Source organism: Amphiprion ocellaris, chromosome 3, assembly GCF_022539595.1.
Source record: "Amphiprion ocellaris isolate individual 3 ecotype Okinawa chromosome 3, ASM2253959v1, whole genome shotgun sequence".
Taxonomy (NCBI): domain Eukaryota; kingdom Metazoa; phylum Chordata; class Actinopteri; family Pomacentridae; genus Amphiprion; species Amphiprion ocellaris.
In genome coordinates, this window is record NC_072768.1 from 10,023,594 (window position 1) to 10,042,645 (window position 19,052).

The following is a 19,052-nucleotide window of genomic DNA, read 5'->3' on the forward strand; positions in this document are numbered from 1 at the left end:
CTAAAAATCCACATGAAATTGGAAACATTTTCTCTAAAACTGTTCACTGTGCTGTAGGTTTTTTTCTTTTCAACTTCAGAGAGAGACAGGAAAAATCCTCGACACCTTCTGGAATTATGACTGACAGCTGTGGCTGGTCCAGAGAGCCCTGAGCCAAGCCCCATCACATAACGCATGCCCGACATGTCTATGTCCATCTGGGGTCCTACTCTTCAAACCACAGCCTCCTTGCTCTCTGCCGGCAGAGAGACCAAGGGGACAAGAGGAGGAACAGGGTGTGAAGACGGGCCTCGTAGGGCTCGGAGGGAAGCATCCAAAGCCAGCTGGTCTGGCTTTGAGGTAGATCAATGGGCAGAGTGACACAAAGGCAGCAGAAAGAAGAGGAAGAGTTGTAGACAGAACAGACGGAAGAGATAAAGAAAGTCAATACGTGCAGGGAAAAAAGGTGGAAATTGGAACAGCAGGTTCTGTGAAGGCGTTTGTACCACGATCGACAACAAACAGGTGAGGCACAGGTGTAACAAAAGGGTTCAACTCACATTTCACATGAGTTAAAATGAAATGTGATGCTGACATCATGGCAAGTTTGACAGTTTTTTTTAATAGTGGATCTAATACAAATGTCATCTTTTGTACAGTTAAGTGGATTTGAGCAACGATTGAGCCACACATACAGTATCGTATTTTAATCTACTACATTACATTCAAGTGGAATTTAATGAGCTTTGTTGCATTTTTGTTAACATCACTATTTTTTGTTGCTGCCATCACTTTGGGAAGATGAGAGGAATGTATGTAGACACAAAAAAGCTGCTAAGGAGATACTTGAATCCAAACTGTTGTCAACTCATAAAGCGCTTTCATGTTATTTCACTTTTATCTTTTAACAGAGTTTCTAATGGGAACCAGACACTTCCAAAAGACAGTCAACAATTGCAAATTTTGCTTAAATATTAAAATATTACATTCATATTATGCTGCAGTAGTATTAATGCTGACATATATCTTTATCTGAAGAGAATAAGAAACTGTGAGTCAGTGAGAAATCTACTATGATATCTGCAGATGCTTTTAGGATATTTGGATGAATGTAACTATGCATGATGAGGCTGGAAAATGAGTTTCAAGACAGGATCATTTTTTTAAAATCATAAACGCATGTTTGGGTACAAAATATTTTATTTTTACAGTACAATACAATTTGAACCACCCTCATAATAAACTGCATTAGAGTATAATGACTTTAAAAATTACTGATTTAATTGAAAATATGCTTTTATATTCTCAGTGGAAACTGCTCATTTCAAAAATCTCATATGGCCCTGAATAATATTGAATATATTTTAACAAACAATAACAGTAATATAAATAAATAAATAAATAAAATAAAATAAAATACTCACCCATCAAACAAATAAAAAATGTGCTTCTTGATGTAATGGTGCAATACAAAGTACTGGTGTGTGTGAGAGGCAGATGGGAGAACAGTATGAATCAAGTGTAGCTGTGGCTAATATGAGAAAAACAACGGCGTCCATTTGGTTCAGTATTTAGTCTACCAGTTTTTTTCTAGCGTTTTGAATTTGAGTTAACATCGACTAGCAGAGATTACAATTTTCAAAACTACTATTTAATCTCTACTGGTGTGTTGAAACCCGGCAGTAGAAACTTCTGTGCGCTGGGAGAAACTTGGTTGGTATAAAGTACAACATAAGAAGAAGTCAGCTATTTCAGTCTTAACTCATGCCGAGAGCTGGTAATGAAGAAACTGTTTTTATGGGCATTAAAAGTCATTAAGAACAGTTGACTCCTTGGCCTCAAGCCATGAGGAATCAGGAGGGACAATGAAGACTCGACACAGCTTTTATTTTCTTTTAGGACTGAGACTAACTGGTGAGAAAGGTAGAACAGTACACTGGGGAACTAGCTGTACTAGACAAATACAAATGATCTACATACAGCAGCAGCCATACTGTGTGAAAACCTCTTTCCTTCATTAGCTATTAGAGCATGCAGTGTAATGAAACAGGATTTCTTTTGAAGAGCATGCCTAAATAACCATACACTGTTTTACTCTTCAAACGGGGAAAATCGCTGATTCTGTTTGCTGAGATATTAGATTGCTTTCCTAATTCTAAAACATACACAAGCTGTGAGTACATTAAAACTTTTAGTCAGTTTGTCTGGTGTCTCTTTGAAGTCCAAATTTCAAATGGCTCTTGAAGTAATTCATTATGTATCTATAAAGTCCTGTGAGCCAAACAACAAAGTCTTAGATATAGAAAGAGTCATTTACATTACATGCATTGCCTACTCGATAATGAGTGGCCTAATGAGTGAAACTTTTGTTACTCCTCTGATTCTCATATAATATAAGCAGTGGTGGAAGCGAAGGCTGTGGATTCTTTATTTTAAAGCAGCAAAACCACAAAGGAAAAATACCCAATAGATCCTTCATTCAGAATTTTTTAAGTAAAAGTATGTAAGTGTTATCAAAAAATTTACTTTAAACATCATGCATGAGCACCATATTGCTGTTGCTCAAAGTAGAACTTATCTTAACCAATTTATATACTGACCAAAAATGCAATATTTTATCAAAAATCAGTTAATTCTGTTTAACATAGAGGAATAAGTAGTTGTTGTTCCAACACACATCTCTACAATAGGATGGATGTCAAGAAACAGCGAAGTACACACTATATTTGAAATGATAATGGACTCAGAGTGGAGTCATAGACCTGAAATCACAAGTCAGAACCTATTCACATACCTGCAGCATAGAGTTAATGTGATTATCAATGCCAGCATGTGGAATGTTGTCCAACTCATCTTGAAGGCCTCGGTGAAGTTGGTGGACATTTTGGCAGAGTGGATCATGCTGTCGAACACGTCTATGGAGAGCATCATGTGGCAGGTTATCTGTTGTACCATGCAGTCTGAAACCGTCTCCTAAGAGACAAATGGTGAACATTCGCATGACTGACTACGGCCCTAAATGACAAGCCAGCATTCAACATGCCAACAGTCCATTCTCATTTTTCTCCTGTCATCTGTGGCATTGCATTACTTGATTAAACCTGGCATTACGGGTAGACTTTTATAGTCTCTAATTAAAGGAGTGTTTGTGTACTGGTCGCATTATCTGTCCTATAAAGCCACTCCTGACTGGTGTGTGAATTAACCCAATGGAGGAGAATCGGTCACCAGTTGGGCACAATTGCCTAAATTTAACCCTTTTCAACCATTACAAGAGAGATGAGATGTTTACTTTTGTCCTTAAGTGAAAAAAATGTCCCATTTACATGTTTGGTTTATAATTTGTATCTATTGTTGGGTCTGATATGAAGCAGTGCATCTGATTTGAAAATTATAATAACAGTAAAGTTAAAAGTAAATAAATAGGCTACTAAATTCTCCTCTGAAATATAACCAGAATTAACTAGTAAAGCAGCAAAAAAGCAAATATACTGGAATAGACTATTTCCCAACACTTTATTAAAGCCCCGTTAACTTGTAAAACCCTTAAACTGCTACATTTCACCATTCCTGATGTCCATGTGCACATTTCCTCCAAACCCAAACCTGATCACCTGTCACGCCTACCCACACGATGTGCGTAATTTCAAGAGAATATGATAATTACGCCGATTTTCCAATCGCACCTGCCTCCAAATGCCAGTGAAGACAGCCGGGCGGCCCGGTCACCACTCCTCCTCTGATCCTCCACATACACGTGACAGGCTCCGCACAAGTCCCGCCTCCCTCCCCCTTTGATTGGCTGTTCCACAGACGCTGCAGCTTCTCATTGGCTGCGGGAGGCGCCTTTTAAAGCGAATTCCATTGCTGTTGTCTTAGAGATATGACGTCAAACGTAGTATCTAATGTAATGAGGCTGAGCTGAGCAGTTTGGCGAAGTCTGGCAGCCCAAATGTAAAGTCAGAGGGGAGGAAAATAGATTGTGACTCACGTATTAGTAGTTTGTTTGTTAGTTCATCGGCATATTTTATAAAATCTGTGTATTTAGCTGCCTCATCCTGAAGGTTGAGTTGTTATTGTAATGAAAAATACATAAAAAACATACTTAAAAACCTACAAAACAATCAGCTCCTTTCTGCTTAACTGGCATTTTATAAGTTTTCAGAATAAACAGAGACTTTATCTTACTTGTAATAAATGTTTTGACTGTGTGTGAGAGAGAGAGCGAGAGAGAGAAATGGGTGAGGGAGGGAGGGGGAGGCAGCTCGTCAGATAAGGGGAGGAGTCTCTCACTGACAAGAGGGAGACTGGCTTTTCTGAGTTTGTCAGCTCCCCCTAAAATAGCAGTCAGCGCGTAAATGTGAACCGAAATTACGTTTATCCACTGGAGTCACCGATACAGAGTGTCTATATACAGCGGGCCGACTTGGGAGTTAAAGGTGAGTAGCGAAAATAGAAACAATGTTGCGGAGTGTGGCGGCGATAGTGGAGCTAACAGTGAGTGAGAGTGGAAAGGCGCAAGAGGGAGACGTAGAGTGGATTTGGGAGACGCTGGGAGACATCTATCTGTCCTCTCCCAGGTACAAGCGGCCGTTTGGCGGCACTTAAAAGTCATATCGTGTCATTTAAACATCAGTAAATTGTAAAATGGCGTCAAAGAAAACGGGTCCGAGTGTGAGGTGAGAGGTGCCGTCAGTCGCGCGCGCTGTTGATATCTGTCAATTGTGGGAAAGTTTCAGTGGATTCGTCGCGCGCCGAGAAGAAGTTCTGCTATAGGTTCTGTTAGATGGTCACTCTGAGGTTCTGGAAAACTTTGTCATGTGATCCAAATGGTTAAGCTGCACTTTGTCAAACCAGGCTCATCGTTTGTGCAAAATAGTAATCAGTGTGTATATAATAACACTGTTGATCCGTCACAGCTCCAGCAGCACACAGTGTCAGTGTCAGTAGTGATGCATGTTGTCTGCAAATTGCATGTTTTCACAATATGTAGCTTCTAAAAAACATGCAACCCCCTTTAATTTAAAAGAAAGGTAAATAATTCTTATGTATAGCTATATTTTGAGTTGTATGTAAAATAATGTTATTGATAATATCAATAATAACAATAACAATAATGTAGAAAAGGAGAAATGTGTTCTTCCAAGCCCGTATATGATTGTATGTTTCCTCAGTATAGTTACAAAAAGCGACTGAAATAATCTCAGATGATGTGAATGAATTCATGTGAGGTTTTTTGCAGGTAATCTTTGTCTCGATAGACTTCTCGCTGTACAAGGAGATCACCTGAAGATCCCATATTTTATTAATTGAAGTGACAGGCAGCGGGACAGTGCACAGCACATAGAGGATTACAGGCAGAGCTTGTGAGCGAGGATCTTTGCTGTCTGCTGGTTCTTTGAATCTCTGGCACTCTGGTGACCTTAACCCCTGGCCAGAGTGTGGAATGGCCAACAGTAACCTGACCTTCTCAAATGTTTCACCCTACATACCTCATTAATATTGTACAGAAGGAGCAGCTTTAATTCTGTTGGAACACAAAATGCAGCCTGAAGTTGTTTAACAAGTTAAAGTTGGGGGATTTTTTTTGCTCATCTGACATGTCACAAAGTGTGTTCTATGTCAAAATCCAGGAAAATCAAACTGTAGGAGCATCCTAAAAAGCTGCACTGCATTGTTTACTTGCTTACATTTAAAACTGATTGCTTTGCCTGAACTGCTTTGTTGCTTACAATATATTCCTTGCTCATCAGGTCAAATAAATGACAAATTTTATTGTAAAAGCAATTCTAAAGGGACTCGAGTTGTTACGGCAGTATTAAAGCATACTTGTATTTTTCACTGTCCTTTTTATGTTGCCACTTTTCCGACAGCATGCATGTTACCATACCAGCTGGTTGCCAGTGATTTCTAAAGCAAAGCATTAAAGCACCCTCCAATCTGCAGTCATTAGCTTCTGTGCTGCCCCAGGCCGCGCCAGTAATGGGCCTTGTTGCTCATGATCCACATCACGTGAGCTCTTATGTCTAATGTGTGGATGACGGATTCTTTCATTGTGCTGATATGAATATCATTTTAACAATTTATGACGTATATTAGTCAAAGGGAATGAATATGGAGGCACAGATAGAGACATCATAAACGTCTTTCTCGTGCGTGCCGTGAACTGTTGCTCCAACCTCAGAGACCCCGAATGTTCCACCTCTGCCATCGCATAAACACACAAAGAGGTTTGATAATATGGCTATTAAATTCCGCCCCGTATCATTTAATCAAGGATAGGATGATGTAGTATTGCATGATAGATGGCTGATATTCCACAGTGACTACCACTGTTTATTAAATGTTTTAGCCTTGTTATATGTTGTGTTTGTGTGCCCCTGCATGTCTCTGTAAATGTGCGTAAGTGCTTGTTAGCGTCTTAGCACAAGTTCTCAGTGGAAAGGCAGAAATGAGAGGTGGTGATGGTGCGAGGAATGGGCAGCTGCAGCATCTTTTACTGCACTCCTCATCCCACTTCAATCTCAGTGTCTCAGCTTCTCCTTCCAGGAGAAATGTGGAGTGTGTGGGCGAGTCGGATCTGCAATTAACGCTGGTTGTCAGAAAGAGAATGCTGGCGTTTACACGATGCCTCTGAATCACTGAGTGAAAGTCTTTCTCCTCCACTCTCCTCCTCCCAGGACATTTTTCCAAGGAGGACAAAACACCAGAGAGCTGAAAGCCAAGGATGCATTGAATGAAAAATAAGAGATAGAAGCTGAACATTCTTGGTCCAATAAAGAGGATAGTGTTTCTCTGATTATTTGGTAAGCCAAGATGTTCCTTTATACTGCAGATTTAGCAAGAAAATTACACTTATGGATATTACAGTATTATACAATATAATCTGATTGTTGTGTGTATATTTAAAATCTTTTGCATGATTGTGAATGTGTTTGTTGAATCCCTTGTCTTTATTTGATACTGTTTTGTGATGCATTGAAGTGGCATCTGTACAGGACTTGTTTTCTATAACAACATTTGGCATAACAGATTTAAGTGTAGTGTTTTTTTCTTGGGAAAACTTAGAAATTATTGAATCAATTTTTTTGGTTGATTTGGTGGGTCAAAAATCACATGTTTTTCTTAAGACGTTGATTTTCTTTCTCTTTTTTGTATAATTTTATTTAAAAAAAATTGATACTATTTTATGCCTGAGCTACACACATTGTAGATACAGATTGATTATGTATATCTAGATATATAAATCTCTCTCCATAAAAACAAAACACCAGAGACAGTGTCACTGTGTAACTATTCAACTTTCTCTTTGTTTGTCTAAAGCATCTTAGTAACATGATTCATTGTTTGTTGGAGCTCCATCATCAATATGGAGATTCCAGCGTTACCTTGTGAGACCTGGAGGTTGGATGCAGAATCTTGAGCCTGGCAGATAATGTTTTAGACCGCAGTTAACTGTAGACTGTTCCCTGTAGACTAAAGAGAAACAACTTGCTACTTGCTTTTCTTTTCTTTTTTTCCTTTGGTAAACAAATAGCTGGGCTTTAAAACATATAGTTTCCTTTTGCTGATATAGAGTTTGCCAAAAATCTGACCTAAACCACAAATTAAGAGCAGAAAAGTTGTGGCAATTTGATTTCAAGTGATACATTTTTTAAAAATAGATTTGTTTTTGGTGTTTTGTTAGAGCTAATTAGATCTCTGTAGATTCATGCCTGCAAATATCCGGACTGTGGGTGTCACAGTGGGTTTTTGATTTGCACTTGTACCTCACTGCAAGGAGTTCTGTTCCCACCGTTTGCATTCGCCTCTCGTATTATATGGTGTGATCATCAGCCACAAGTATAGGTGTGAACTAGCACTATGTGACTGACGACATAGACTTGCTAAATGCTAATTACATGTTTTGGGATTTTCTTTAAAAAAGAAAAATTATTGACTATATTGAAAAATAACAGTCAGATATCACAAAGTCAACAGTTAAAACCCATGCTAAGATTATTATTAGTTTTAACAAGTGCTTTTATAAACAATGTAATGTAATAAATAAATGCCATAGTGACTGCCTTTGAAGCTCATAGCTTCCTGGTGAATAACTACATTTCACTGGCAGACTCTCCTCATTTGTGCCCTGTTACAGTCCGATGTAAGCTCAGAGGGTGTAAGCATTACTCGCTGAGGTACTGTTTGTATAGCAAGACAGCTAGCAGTGACCTTTCAACTGTCCTGCCCTTGACTGAGACCTCTGGTGGTAAGCCACCCTGTTTGGCTCACTCAGCACATGTGCTGCTGAGCAGGACAGAGCAGCTTAAGGCCGCACCGTCTTTTCCTGTCTCCCTTGCTCTTGAAACAAGGCCTGCCTGGACGTCTTTTCACCCCTTCAACCTGGATCACACAGGAGACTCAGCAGGAAGATCCTCAAACAGAGTCGCACTTTAAATCTGCTGTCAGTCTGCTTTCGCCACTGTGATCTTGGTTTGCCTGTCACTACTGGACTCTGACTGCAAATACAAACAAACTTTTGGTTTTATGCTTTCATAGAAACTCAGGCCAGTGTTGTATCATAATTCTAATGTTTTGTTTTTTTTTTAGCTTTTTTTGTAACTCACCATGCATATTTTCTTGATCCCCCAGCTAGCGGCCATTTAGTTAAGTTCTGACAGTCTACTTTTTCTCAGAAACAGAAGAATTGCATATGCACACTGTGTGGTTTTGGGAGGGTTGACTGTAGAAGCATGTGGTGGAGCAAAGGTGACTTTGACAAGTGAAGTCATTTAGCACCTTTCAGCAGCCCCCTCATTCTTCTTTGGCTTTCTGGGCTACAAGAAAAACCCACAGAATCACACTTTGCATCATCTCTAAAGTCAGTGGGCCACTCGTGTATGGCATGCAACTCAAACATGTGTGTCCTGTGGTTTGGTTAGTCATTATTTTTTAGTTTGCTTTCTTATTGTTGTCCTGAAACAGACATTTGTGTGACGTAATACTAGCGAGCGATGTTGCTACACAATATTGTTGCGATATTATTAAGTTGAATGAGTACTGAATAAAGCAGAACTGAAGTTAAGAAAGACATCTCTTTGCTGAGTTGCATTTTAACCGCATCTTAATGAGACTTTGGGAAAAAAAAACATAAATCAAAGGAATATATTATAATATAATTTACTAGATCAAAAGATCTCCCCATGATTGCTAATATACCCCACTGTATTGAATTCCTGATGCTCTACTGTAGATCTTAAAAAGCATCTCTCACTGGAGATTTAAATTCTCCGGCTTTGTAGAGTCGATTAAGCGGAAGCATCATCAACAGACAAACAATTGAACTGTGTGCAAAGTAAACTTTCTTCACAGTCAGGCAAGCTCTGTGTGATGAAGTGGTTTGTGTTGCTACGGAACGCTAACATAGGCTATTTGAAGCATCAGTTACGGCCTTTATCACCGTTTACCCTACCCTCCCATTATGTTACTTTAGATAGCCAGAAGTAGAATGTATGGGAAAGTGTTTATCAATGACTGGTGTAGTAATTACAGCTGTGAGACTTGGGTGTCACAGCTCATACATCAAGCTCATTGACTAAAAGTCCAGTAGCTGCTGGAAGGAACAGTTGGATCTCCTGCAGCTGGACCAGCCCTGTAGCCTCATGAGCTGCAGGAAGGAGGCCTGGCCAGCAATATCCTTGTTTTTCTGTCTGTCTGAGAAGCCTTGTGAACCAGGACAGCTGGGGGGATGTGATTCCTCCCATTATTCTGCAGTGCACATAAGCCATACGAACAGGGAAGGGAAGTGACCCAGCCTCCTCTGCTCTCTGGAAGCTGCTCCGGTCCACCGCAGGCCTCTGACTTACAGTTCAAAGTTGTCTTCCTCTCTGCTGTTAGGGCTGAGCTGCAGCAGCATGAACACTGCAACGCCTTATGCATGTTCTTTTTAGTTAGGGCTCGAGTTTCCAAACAGCTGTGCAAGAGACTGAGGTGTAGTTTGTTGTGTGCACAGATTCAGGATGGTAAGAACTGTCGTTTTGACCTTGCCTACTTTAAGGGGAAAGTTTAAGCCCATTATGTAAAATAATTACAAGCCATCATATCATCTTGTGGTTTTTACAGTTCATATAACAGCACACTGGACTCTTTCTTCTTTGCACTCTGGTTGGGCCATATTTGCAATTTTTACATTTTTATTCAGTTAAAACTAGGGCTGAACAATTAATTGAATCCTAATCGACATCGCGATTTAAGACAATGCAATTAGCAAATTGCAAGAGAATGCAATTTAGGATATGTGTTATGCAGCGAGTCTGACCCAGAGTTTAAACAGTCGAGTCTTTGATTTTACGATTTCATGCTGTTTTCCTTGTGTAGCAGTCACACTTTTGATGGTGTCTCAAGTGGTAATGCTCCATCATGTTTTAAATATATTACACAGTGAATATTGAACTGAAGCTCGACTTAAAAAAAAAAAAAAAGATATCTCAAATTAAATCACATGTCCAAAAAATTACATATGTTCCTTAGATCATTCAGCCTGAGTTAAGAATTTTTTTTTAAAATCCAGGGCATTCAGACTACATTGCCTTTGCCATCTCCAGTCTCTACATTCCAACTCTCTATTGTGTGACTGTGATTGTGAGTGAGGTGTTGAGTCTGCCCGCTGTTTGTGCGTCTGCCCGTCTGCCTGTCTGTCCTCTCTCTTCCTCCCAGTCCACTTTCCATCTGTGTGCTGTGGGCTGCAGATCTAGGTGAAAATGGTGTAGTGTTTCCACCAGCGAGCTGTTGCCATCCTGTATGCATGTCAGACTGTGTTGTTCTTCGCTTTGTTTCCCTTCTCCCCCTGAACCTCTGTCGCCTGTCCAGCTGCCAGGGGTGTTCACAGCGTGGCTGGGGTTTGAAGGGGGGTGGGGGGGGTGGGGCATTCATCATCTGCCGCTGGCCCTGGGACTCAGGACCAGAGGCTAGAACTCAGGACTAGAACCTCTTCAGGAATCAGAAAAGATTCCTGAAGAGGCAGAGCAGCAGCAGGACCGGTGGGGGGGAGCATCTCCGTCATCCCCTTTCTCTGTCTGTCTCGCTCGCTCTATCAGTGTTTGCACACAGTGTTCATGTGACGGCACATCATCTGATTTAGGAAAAGCTGTGGGTTGTAGCTGCAAAAAATACCCTTTTGATTATTTGCTCAGTTAGTGCTGTTTGTTGAAGTCAATACATATCAAACTGAAATAGGTAAGAGATAAAACAGATCTTCTCACCTTTCAGATTGAAGCCAGTTTCTTTACAAGAATCAGTAATAAAGAAATTGTGATCTGTCTGGGATATTCCTGTTGAAACATGTCATTCACAAAGCAAATTCAGAACTTTACTGATTATTCAAAATGAAAGCGGTCTAATAGTGTGACCTTACTTTAAAAACATAGAACATTTCACAAACCCAGGTTTTATACTCTGTCCAGACACTTCCAGCATCTCTCACTCATACCGTATTCTCAGAAAATGAGTGAGCAGTTCCTCTATTTGAAATGTTTTACATGAAATGAAATGTGTGAATCACAGGCCTGCTTGAGATCATTAAAGGGCTAATTCTATAACATAAATTTGTAAGAAAAAAAAAACTGTGCTACTTTAGCTAGCTGCTTTCACTGTTGTTATGACTCATGGCCATCCTCACCGCTCAGATTGCATAAACCTTTTATGTAATGGAACACTGTGGGAAAGAGGCATCGAGTGGAAGATAAAAATGGGAAGAGAAAATCAAATATTTATTCTAAGCTTTTTACTTTTTTTTCTTTTAAGAGCAGACATTCTCTGAAAGCAGTCAGTAACTATACTCCTAAACAATATGGACTACATGTATGTGTATCAAAAACAGTTATTTTTCCTGCAGCATTCGCTATTTATTTAGTAAAATCATCTTGCTGATTATCAAACAGTGGTGGAGAAGTGAATATCTCGAAGTTCTGCATCTAATCTGGGTTCCCAGTGTTTAGAAAAGACGCGTTGAGATCGGGTAAATGCGCTGCTGCTGAGACACATTATGCATAACGTCCCTAATATCCTTACACTGTGGATTCCCCCTGGAGGAAGATCTTGGTTCATCTTTGCTGTTTACCATTTCTGAGTTGCGGTCTGTGTAACATCAAAAGGCTGCCATGACACTTAACACAGCTCGCAGGGTTCCTGGGAGGGTGGGGGGCTGTTTGCTCCCGATGGGGTTGGCATTATTATTGTTCCCTGGTGAGAAGTCCATCTTATGATAGACAACCATGCAAATGGACACATGCCATCCTGCCATATCACACCACTGTGCCACACTGCAACTCTATGCAAATTTATAAACCTCTAGCACCACGCATTCATTAATTTGTATTTCTGCATGTATGTTTGTGCCTCTGTGTGCGACTGCCAGGAAAACCGAAAGAGCAATAGGTGACAAAAAAAATAAGAAAACGGTAAAAATAGAGAACTAATGTGTAACACCTAACTTTATCAGTTAGTGAAAAGTATCACACAGGAAGAGTGAGAAGTACTGCTGTTGTGTCACGTCAAGACACTGACTTGTTAAACTGACACTCTGTCATAAGGAATGTAGGTGATGGAGGGCTTTTGCTCAGAGATATAATTTGTGAAAACAACACGGTTAATATGAAGTGAGGAGTTAGCCAATAGACTGTCATTTGCACTTTGCAGATATAGCATGGCAAACTTAAGATTGGTTAATTAGAAATTATTTCTCAGGGTGAAAAGGTTAACCTAATAGAGAAGTTTCTCAGGACACAAAGACACTGTGAGAAAAACAATGTTAAACAATAGCAGACTAGTCTAATGCATGACCCTCAGGTTATTCAGGTTACATTGTGTACAGATTTCCAAAAAAATAAATATCCAGCAATCTTTTTGAAAAAGCTGTAAGGTTTTTTAGTTGCACTTTGACAACTCTTTTAATCATCTAGATGCAAATATTCAATCTGCACAATAACATTGTTGTCTTATTTAGCAAATTCTCAAGTGGGGAGTTAAATTTTTGCTTCTTTGTAAACCCAACAACTATTACTCTTATATTTTGTGTGGAAATATAAAACACTGAAGAGAAACATTGATATAACTGCTAATAAAATTTGAGTGATTGATTCAAAGCTTTTGACTGATTCTAATCCAAACAAAGATGGTAATAATTTCTGATTATCACCTTTGTTTGAATTAGAAAAACTGAGTTGCAGGTTAATAGTAGTGTTTGTTTTGTGATGGTTATCTGAATATGTGAATTATTAGTTTTTAGTTCTTTTAGGATGGAGATACTTTCAGAACAGCACTAGTCATTCTAAAAAATCCGGCTTGGTTTTACAAAGATTCGCAAGTATATATATTTTGGAAAATCGGATGCCCAGCTGTGTAAGTTAAATGTAATGCTTATACTGTAGAGGAAAAAAATGGGTCTAATAGGACACTATAGCAACTGTACTGTACGTCTATGATTTCTCAGTCGTCAAGCACATTCATTTTTAATGAGACATAATTCATCACCCTACCCTTGCATTGAGGAAGTTATCATCATTTCTTTGTTCATAAAAGTTTCACTCAAATATGCATCAAGGGATTTACCTTGAGGAGGAGAGTAGCTTTTCTACATGAAATGGATATAACTGTTAGGCGAGGGTCATCTCTTTATCCTTGAGAAACTGAGAATCCATTCATTGGCTGGGCTTGAAAACCTGACTGACGCAAATGGATCATTGGGAATAGAAGTGTCCCAGCAGTAATTATGTTACAACGCCGCTGCCGCACACTACCACAGAGGTGGGATGGGATGGGCGCGGGGTGCATCTTTTAGTCTTGTTTCCCTTACATCTTTCCACATAGTTAACACAGTCATACTGTCTTCTTGCTCTCTCATTTTCCTTCTGTCTGTCTTTCATACACACACCTGCTATCAAACCCAAACATGTGAAGACGAGTGGAAAGTTTCAGACTAACATTCATCCTTCCCTTCTCAACCGTCTGTTGGATGACTCTTAAAATACAGAAAAAGTTAGCAGCAGATCATGTCAGCTATTTGTCACTGTTGTCTACCTGGCCTCTGAATCCCCGCTGCCTTTGCCTGGAAGCCACGGTAAAATGTCTGTTTCATTTTTTCTTCTACTATCCAGGGCTCTGTGGCACTAAGTCACTTAAAAAAGAGACATGAAATTAATGTAATGTCAATGGCGTTTTCTCATGAAACCCCAAGGCACTTAGTCAAAGTCACCTTGCATAGTCCTCTCATCCCCTGACAGTAGTGCGAGAGTGAGATGGAGGATGTCTGTCTGGTAAGGCTGTCAGCATATGATGTCCTTTGGTTATTGGTTGTTATATCCACTCATCGTCATTCATATTCTGTAGATTGAATACATGTCTGGTATTTATCAGAACAGCGACATCATTTCCATTCAGTTGTCTGTATAATGTGGCCTGCAGTGAAACATTTTCTCAGCGAGAACAGGTTCATCCTGTGGGGTTTTCTTTCCTTTTGATGTCATTTTGGAGGTGATAAGTAGCTTTCCGTCTCCTGGTCCCTGTCTTACAGCACCATCCCCCAGTCCAAGCAAGGTGCTAGCAGCATGGAGGATTGTTTGAACTTGCATTGATCCAATGTGGGATTACAGCTGGGTCATTGGAGAGTTGGACTGAGCTTCCAGTCATCAGTGCAGATTAACCACTCGCTGTCTGCTTGGCTGCCATTTCAGTGCAAGCTCTCACTGCTGGCTTTGTGACTGTCCCCACCGTGCAGGTCACTGTTTCGTTTTGAACAATGCATTTTTATGTCTTACCTAACTGAGATAGGTTCGGACTGATTTAATATGCAGCGGAAACACTCTTTCATTGCTTGAATCTGTAAGCAATGTATTAAAGATTCACCAGTCTTAATTTTATAATGTCAGTTTTTTGGCCTGCAAGGTTTTCTTTTGTGCAAACTGTGTGAATTTGATTTTCTTGTAACACCTACAAGGTGCTTATATCATGAGCATTTTAGCCTTTTCTTGAAATGTTATTCAAATTGCTCCCCTGTATGAGAAAAGTCACCTCAAGCAATGCTTTACAGAGGAAGGGGAAGTGCTGCAGAAAGTCCATGTTTTGCACACTGCCCCACCTCTCTCTACATTTCTCAAAGCCTCCTTTTTCACTTTTTTTTTTGTTCGCATGCCCTTGCGATAGCTCTTATTAATTATATCTCATTAGTTGCCTTGGAAACTGAGGTGAGGGAATGTATAACATGAGTTCAAAGAAAGAGAGAAACAAAAAGGAAAGAAATAAATCATGAGAAAAAGCAAGAAAGAAAGAAAGAAAGAAAGAAAGAAGGGGGAGGGCGAAGAAGAGGGGATAGAGAAAGTGCTTGTTGAGGGATCAGCCGTGTGTCAGATTAGCATCAGGAGACATTAACACTAGTGATGCTGCTGGGGCCACAATCCTGCCTTTCACTGCTGGAGAGGGAGATAAGCGCACTCTCACAAAAGGGAAGAGGGAGAGAGCGTGAGAGGGCTGGCTTGCCTCCACTCCCCTCAGGCCAACAGCCCCATTTACAGGTACAGCACCTCCGGATGAAAGCAAGAACAAAGAGGTGGATGTTCATTTCCTACTGTGCTGGTGTCAAGACGCCATTGAAACAAATCGGTAAAAACTGTGGATTTAGGCTGTTTCGCTTTATGTCTTCAATCTGCCAGGAGCTAATCATAACCGAGCCGCAATGTTGACACTTTGAGTTTGATACACTTAAGAACGTTATCATGGATTATTTCACAGAACCCCGTATCAATGCACATCAGATTACCGCGTGGGGCTCGCTCAGAAAATGTAGTTCTGCCATAATCATGTTGTTTCAATGTATATTAACTCGTGCTGTGAGAGCTGTGATTCATTCTTATGTAACCGGTGGAGAGTTTGAATAACAAGAAAAGGTCCTCTGCCTACTAATTGTAAAGCGAGAGCATCCTGCGCATGTCGTCTAGCCTGTGTAATGATCCTTACAGTAAACACAGGGAGCCCACAGTGAGCGAAGCCACAAGAGATGAGCCTCTGTTGTTGTTTAGTCTCAGACCTACGTTCACAACGGTAATAAGGGGAAGGATCAGAGGGGAAGGGTGTCCCCAAGGCGGTCCCTCCCTTTCTTCCTCCCCATCACCTCACCCCGGCTCCCTCAAACTCCCCCCTCAGAGGGCATGTAGAAGGGTCCTGAATAACAGGAAGCGGAGGGGCAGGAAGTTGAGTCTTGTCTGCCCACGGCCTGTGGTAGGATACTGAGGCTAACTCTGCTTTGCACAGGAAGCGCAACTGTCACGGCTCTGCACAAGACTTTGGCTGCTGTCCATCACCTTCAAAGAAGTGGAGACATAGTGTGTGTGTTTCTTTCACGCAAGTCAGAGAGGATGAATTTTCAAATGTAAAACATTAGATGTTAAATTATAGGTGGTGCAGTCTCTGTTGATCTACTTTAGTCACATTAAAAACTTGCAGAGTAACAGTGTCCTCACTTTCTGCTCATTAGGTAAACCTCGCAACGGAAACGCACAATGTAATTTTGTGTTACCTTTTATATAGGCCAGCAGTTGAGGGAGTAATGCCTCAACTTTGTGTCGAGCGAACACAGGCTTACAAGGAGAGAGGGAGGAGGATGTGCTGGATCCAGTAATTACACTGGGAATTGAGCATGTTTTATTGATTGTGAAAGGGCCAGGCCTGTCACCAAGCCTCCCAGTAGTCCATCTTAAGGGAGGAGGAAGCAGACTGGCATTCCTGTCACTTGACCAGTCTCACACCTCGTCATGCAGGATCAGCGCGACTCCGGTCAGAAATGACGACAATGCTCAGTTCGTTTTGAGGCTGTAGCTTATTCCAAAACTGTGTGTTTTTTTAACGGCAGGGTACAGTAAGGCATGGATTTGTTGTGTTAGGCATGTCTTATTGACTTTCTGTCAAGCCGATGTGGCCGTTCCTATGGTGACATATTCTCTTCACATTGATTTATGTGTTACAAATGTGTGGTAAGCGTTTTCAGAAGTGCTGGATTGGTTTATATTGAAGTGGACCAGGTGCATCATATCAAGGTCTTTTTAATGCAATGAAGTGCTGTTGGACAATGTGCTGCTTCGTATGTATATTGTAGACATGCACTTACCTGATCTAGTCTTCGGTCAGATACCACTAGGCCTTTTTTCCTAAATGTAAAATCAGTATATGTAGTTTTAATGTGAAACTCAGACTGGACATCTTCTGTAAATAGAAGCAATCATTTGCCGATATGCTTTTTAGGCTTGTACACATTTTGTTTCTATTGTTTTGAAAGTTCTCAAATTGCAGCATAACAATGTATCAACCTAATAGACTTAAAATTGAGAAAATTGGAAACTGTATGGAGTAAATCTTTGCTAATGTTATCTAACTGCATAACTCATTTGAAGTTTTACAGAACGGGCCACCGCTGTCTTCCTATTAAAATAATTTATTATCCAGCACACAGTGTAGAAACAGTTTGTAAATGGAATTAACTGGAACAGAATTTTCCATTCTTATTTTATGAATTTTTTCTGTATTTTTGAAATACACAAGTATCAATAATGTATTTTTTTAATTACATATGTATTATTATTATAATAATACATTACAAATAATTTCATTGTTTAGTTTATACATGTAAGTACTTATCTTTAAACATCAAAAAGCCTCCCAAAAAATCATATGATCTCATGGAAAAATATAACAGTTTAGCTTAATTATGGAAAATTATTAGTTATTATTAATATATTTTTTTGAGATTTTTATTTTCTGTTATTTTGCAGTATTTTTCGGTTGCTGGAATAATAAATTTACTGGTTTTCAACTTTTTTTTTTTTTTTACAGTGGGGAAGGCAGGGAAATGTTAGTGGTAGCTTTAACCATCCAACTTTCTGCTGTAAATAAATGGAGAGGAACATAAAACTATATTTCATGTCAAATAGTGATGTCTGACCCCAATCTGATCCACTTTCAAAGCCAATATATTTCCAGCCAATTAGATCTGTGCATCCCTCGTACAGACGTGAATGATTTTATCTATCTGCTTGTCATTATTTCAAGAATGTATTATTGAAGTGGAAACTTGTTCCATAGTTTAGGGGTTACTGCTGACATTAAATTTACCACATGCCTATATGTTCTTGCCAAGATATCCTCATAGCCTCGTGTTCTCCTGCTCCTGCTTCTATGCTTGGGTTTCTCCCCTTGCCTTTTCTCCTTTTATGTTTATCGTCTTGGTCTCTGTTTCTTACGCACACTCACATGCACAAAGAGCACATGATTTAGGCCATAAACAGATACTCTGTCCCTTTCTAACACTCAGGAGAAGTCGGAGTGTCACGCACAAACATGTACCCTGCTACAGTGCAGACATTGTTCTCCTTTGTAATCTGAACATCTTCTGAAATGCTTATCTGGTTGGTGGGAGCAGCTGAAAATTTCCCACTTAGTTCTGGAGATTGGAGCTGCATTATTTGTTTTGCAGTGAAGTATGTTGTGATTTGCTCACCCGCAGTATAAGATTAGAGTGATCGTTCAAATCTTGAAACTAAGATTTTGCCAGCAAGCTGTTTTAGGTTTTGACTGACTTTTGATGAATGTGGACACTAAGTTGGTAGCACAGCACACCTGCAGTCTGAAGCCCCTCTTTCAGCTTGTCATTTCGTATCTGTGCAAGAGAAATGTCATGACACAGTCTATTATTCCTCCAGACTTGAACTGTCCTGCCGTGACAGCTCCTCTGCATAAAGAGAGGGAGGAATGTGCACATGTGTGCGTACGTGTGAGTGGCTTCTCTCTGATGATTCACTGGACTTTTATAAAATGAGCAAGACTGCAGCATTTTTAGTGGAGCACATCGTTATTCTAGCTAGAGTACACAGCGCTGACGCTCATGTTACAGTGAACATATTCACATGTGCACACACTCGACGGCAGAGCTACCTGTGGTCAGTTCTGACCAGCCTCAACAGATGATTACAGATTAGTTCACCTCAGAGAAGCTCTTCTAAACAACACGAAATTACATTTACATGCATCTTACGTTAATGCAGATTAAA

General features: G+C 40.0%; 1 protein-coding gene across 11 annotated transcripts in view; it reads left to right on the forward strand.

Moving 5' to 3' along the window:
• Positions 1 to 244: 244 nt before the first annotated feature.
• Positions 245 to 19,052, forward strand: part of mef2aa (myocyte enhancer factor 2aa) — a 61,286-nt gene continuing 42,478 nt past the window's right edge. For 4 of the 11 annotated variants that reach the window (XM_055008941.1, XM_055008943.1, XM_023264705.3 and 1 more), the window contains exon 1: positions 246 to 504. The gene's annotated coding sequence lies outside the window, so the exon portion shown is untranslated. Of the gene's footprint in view, positions 505 to 4,261; positions 4,419 to 6,659; positions 6,786 to 19,052 lie in introns of those variants that run through there. The other 7 variants (XM_055008937.1, XM_055008939.1, XM_055008940.1 and 4 more) reach the window with 5 other exon arrangements.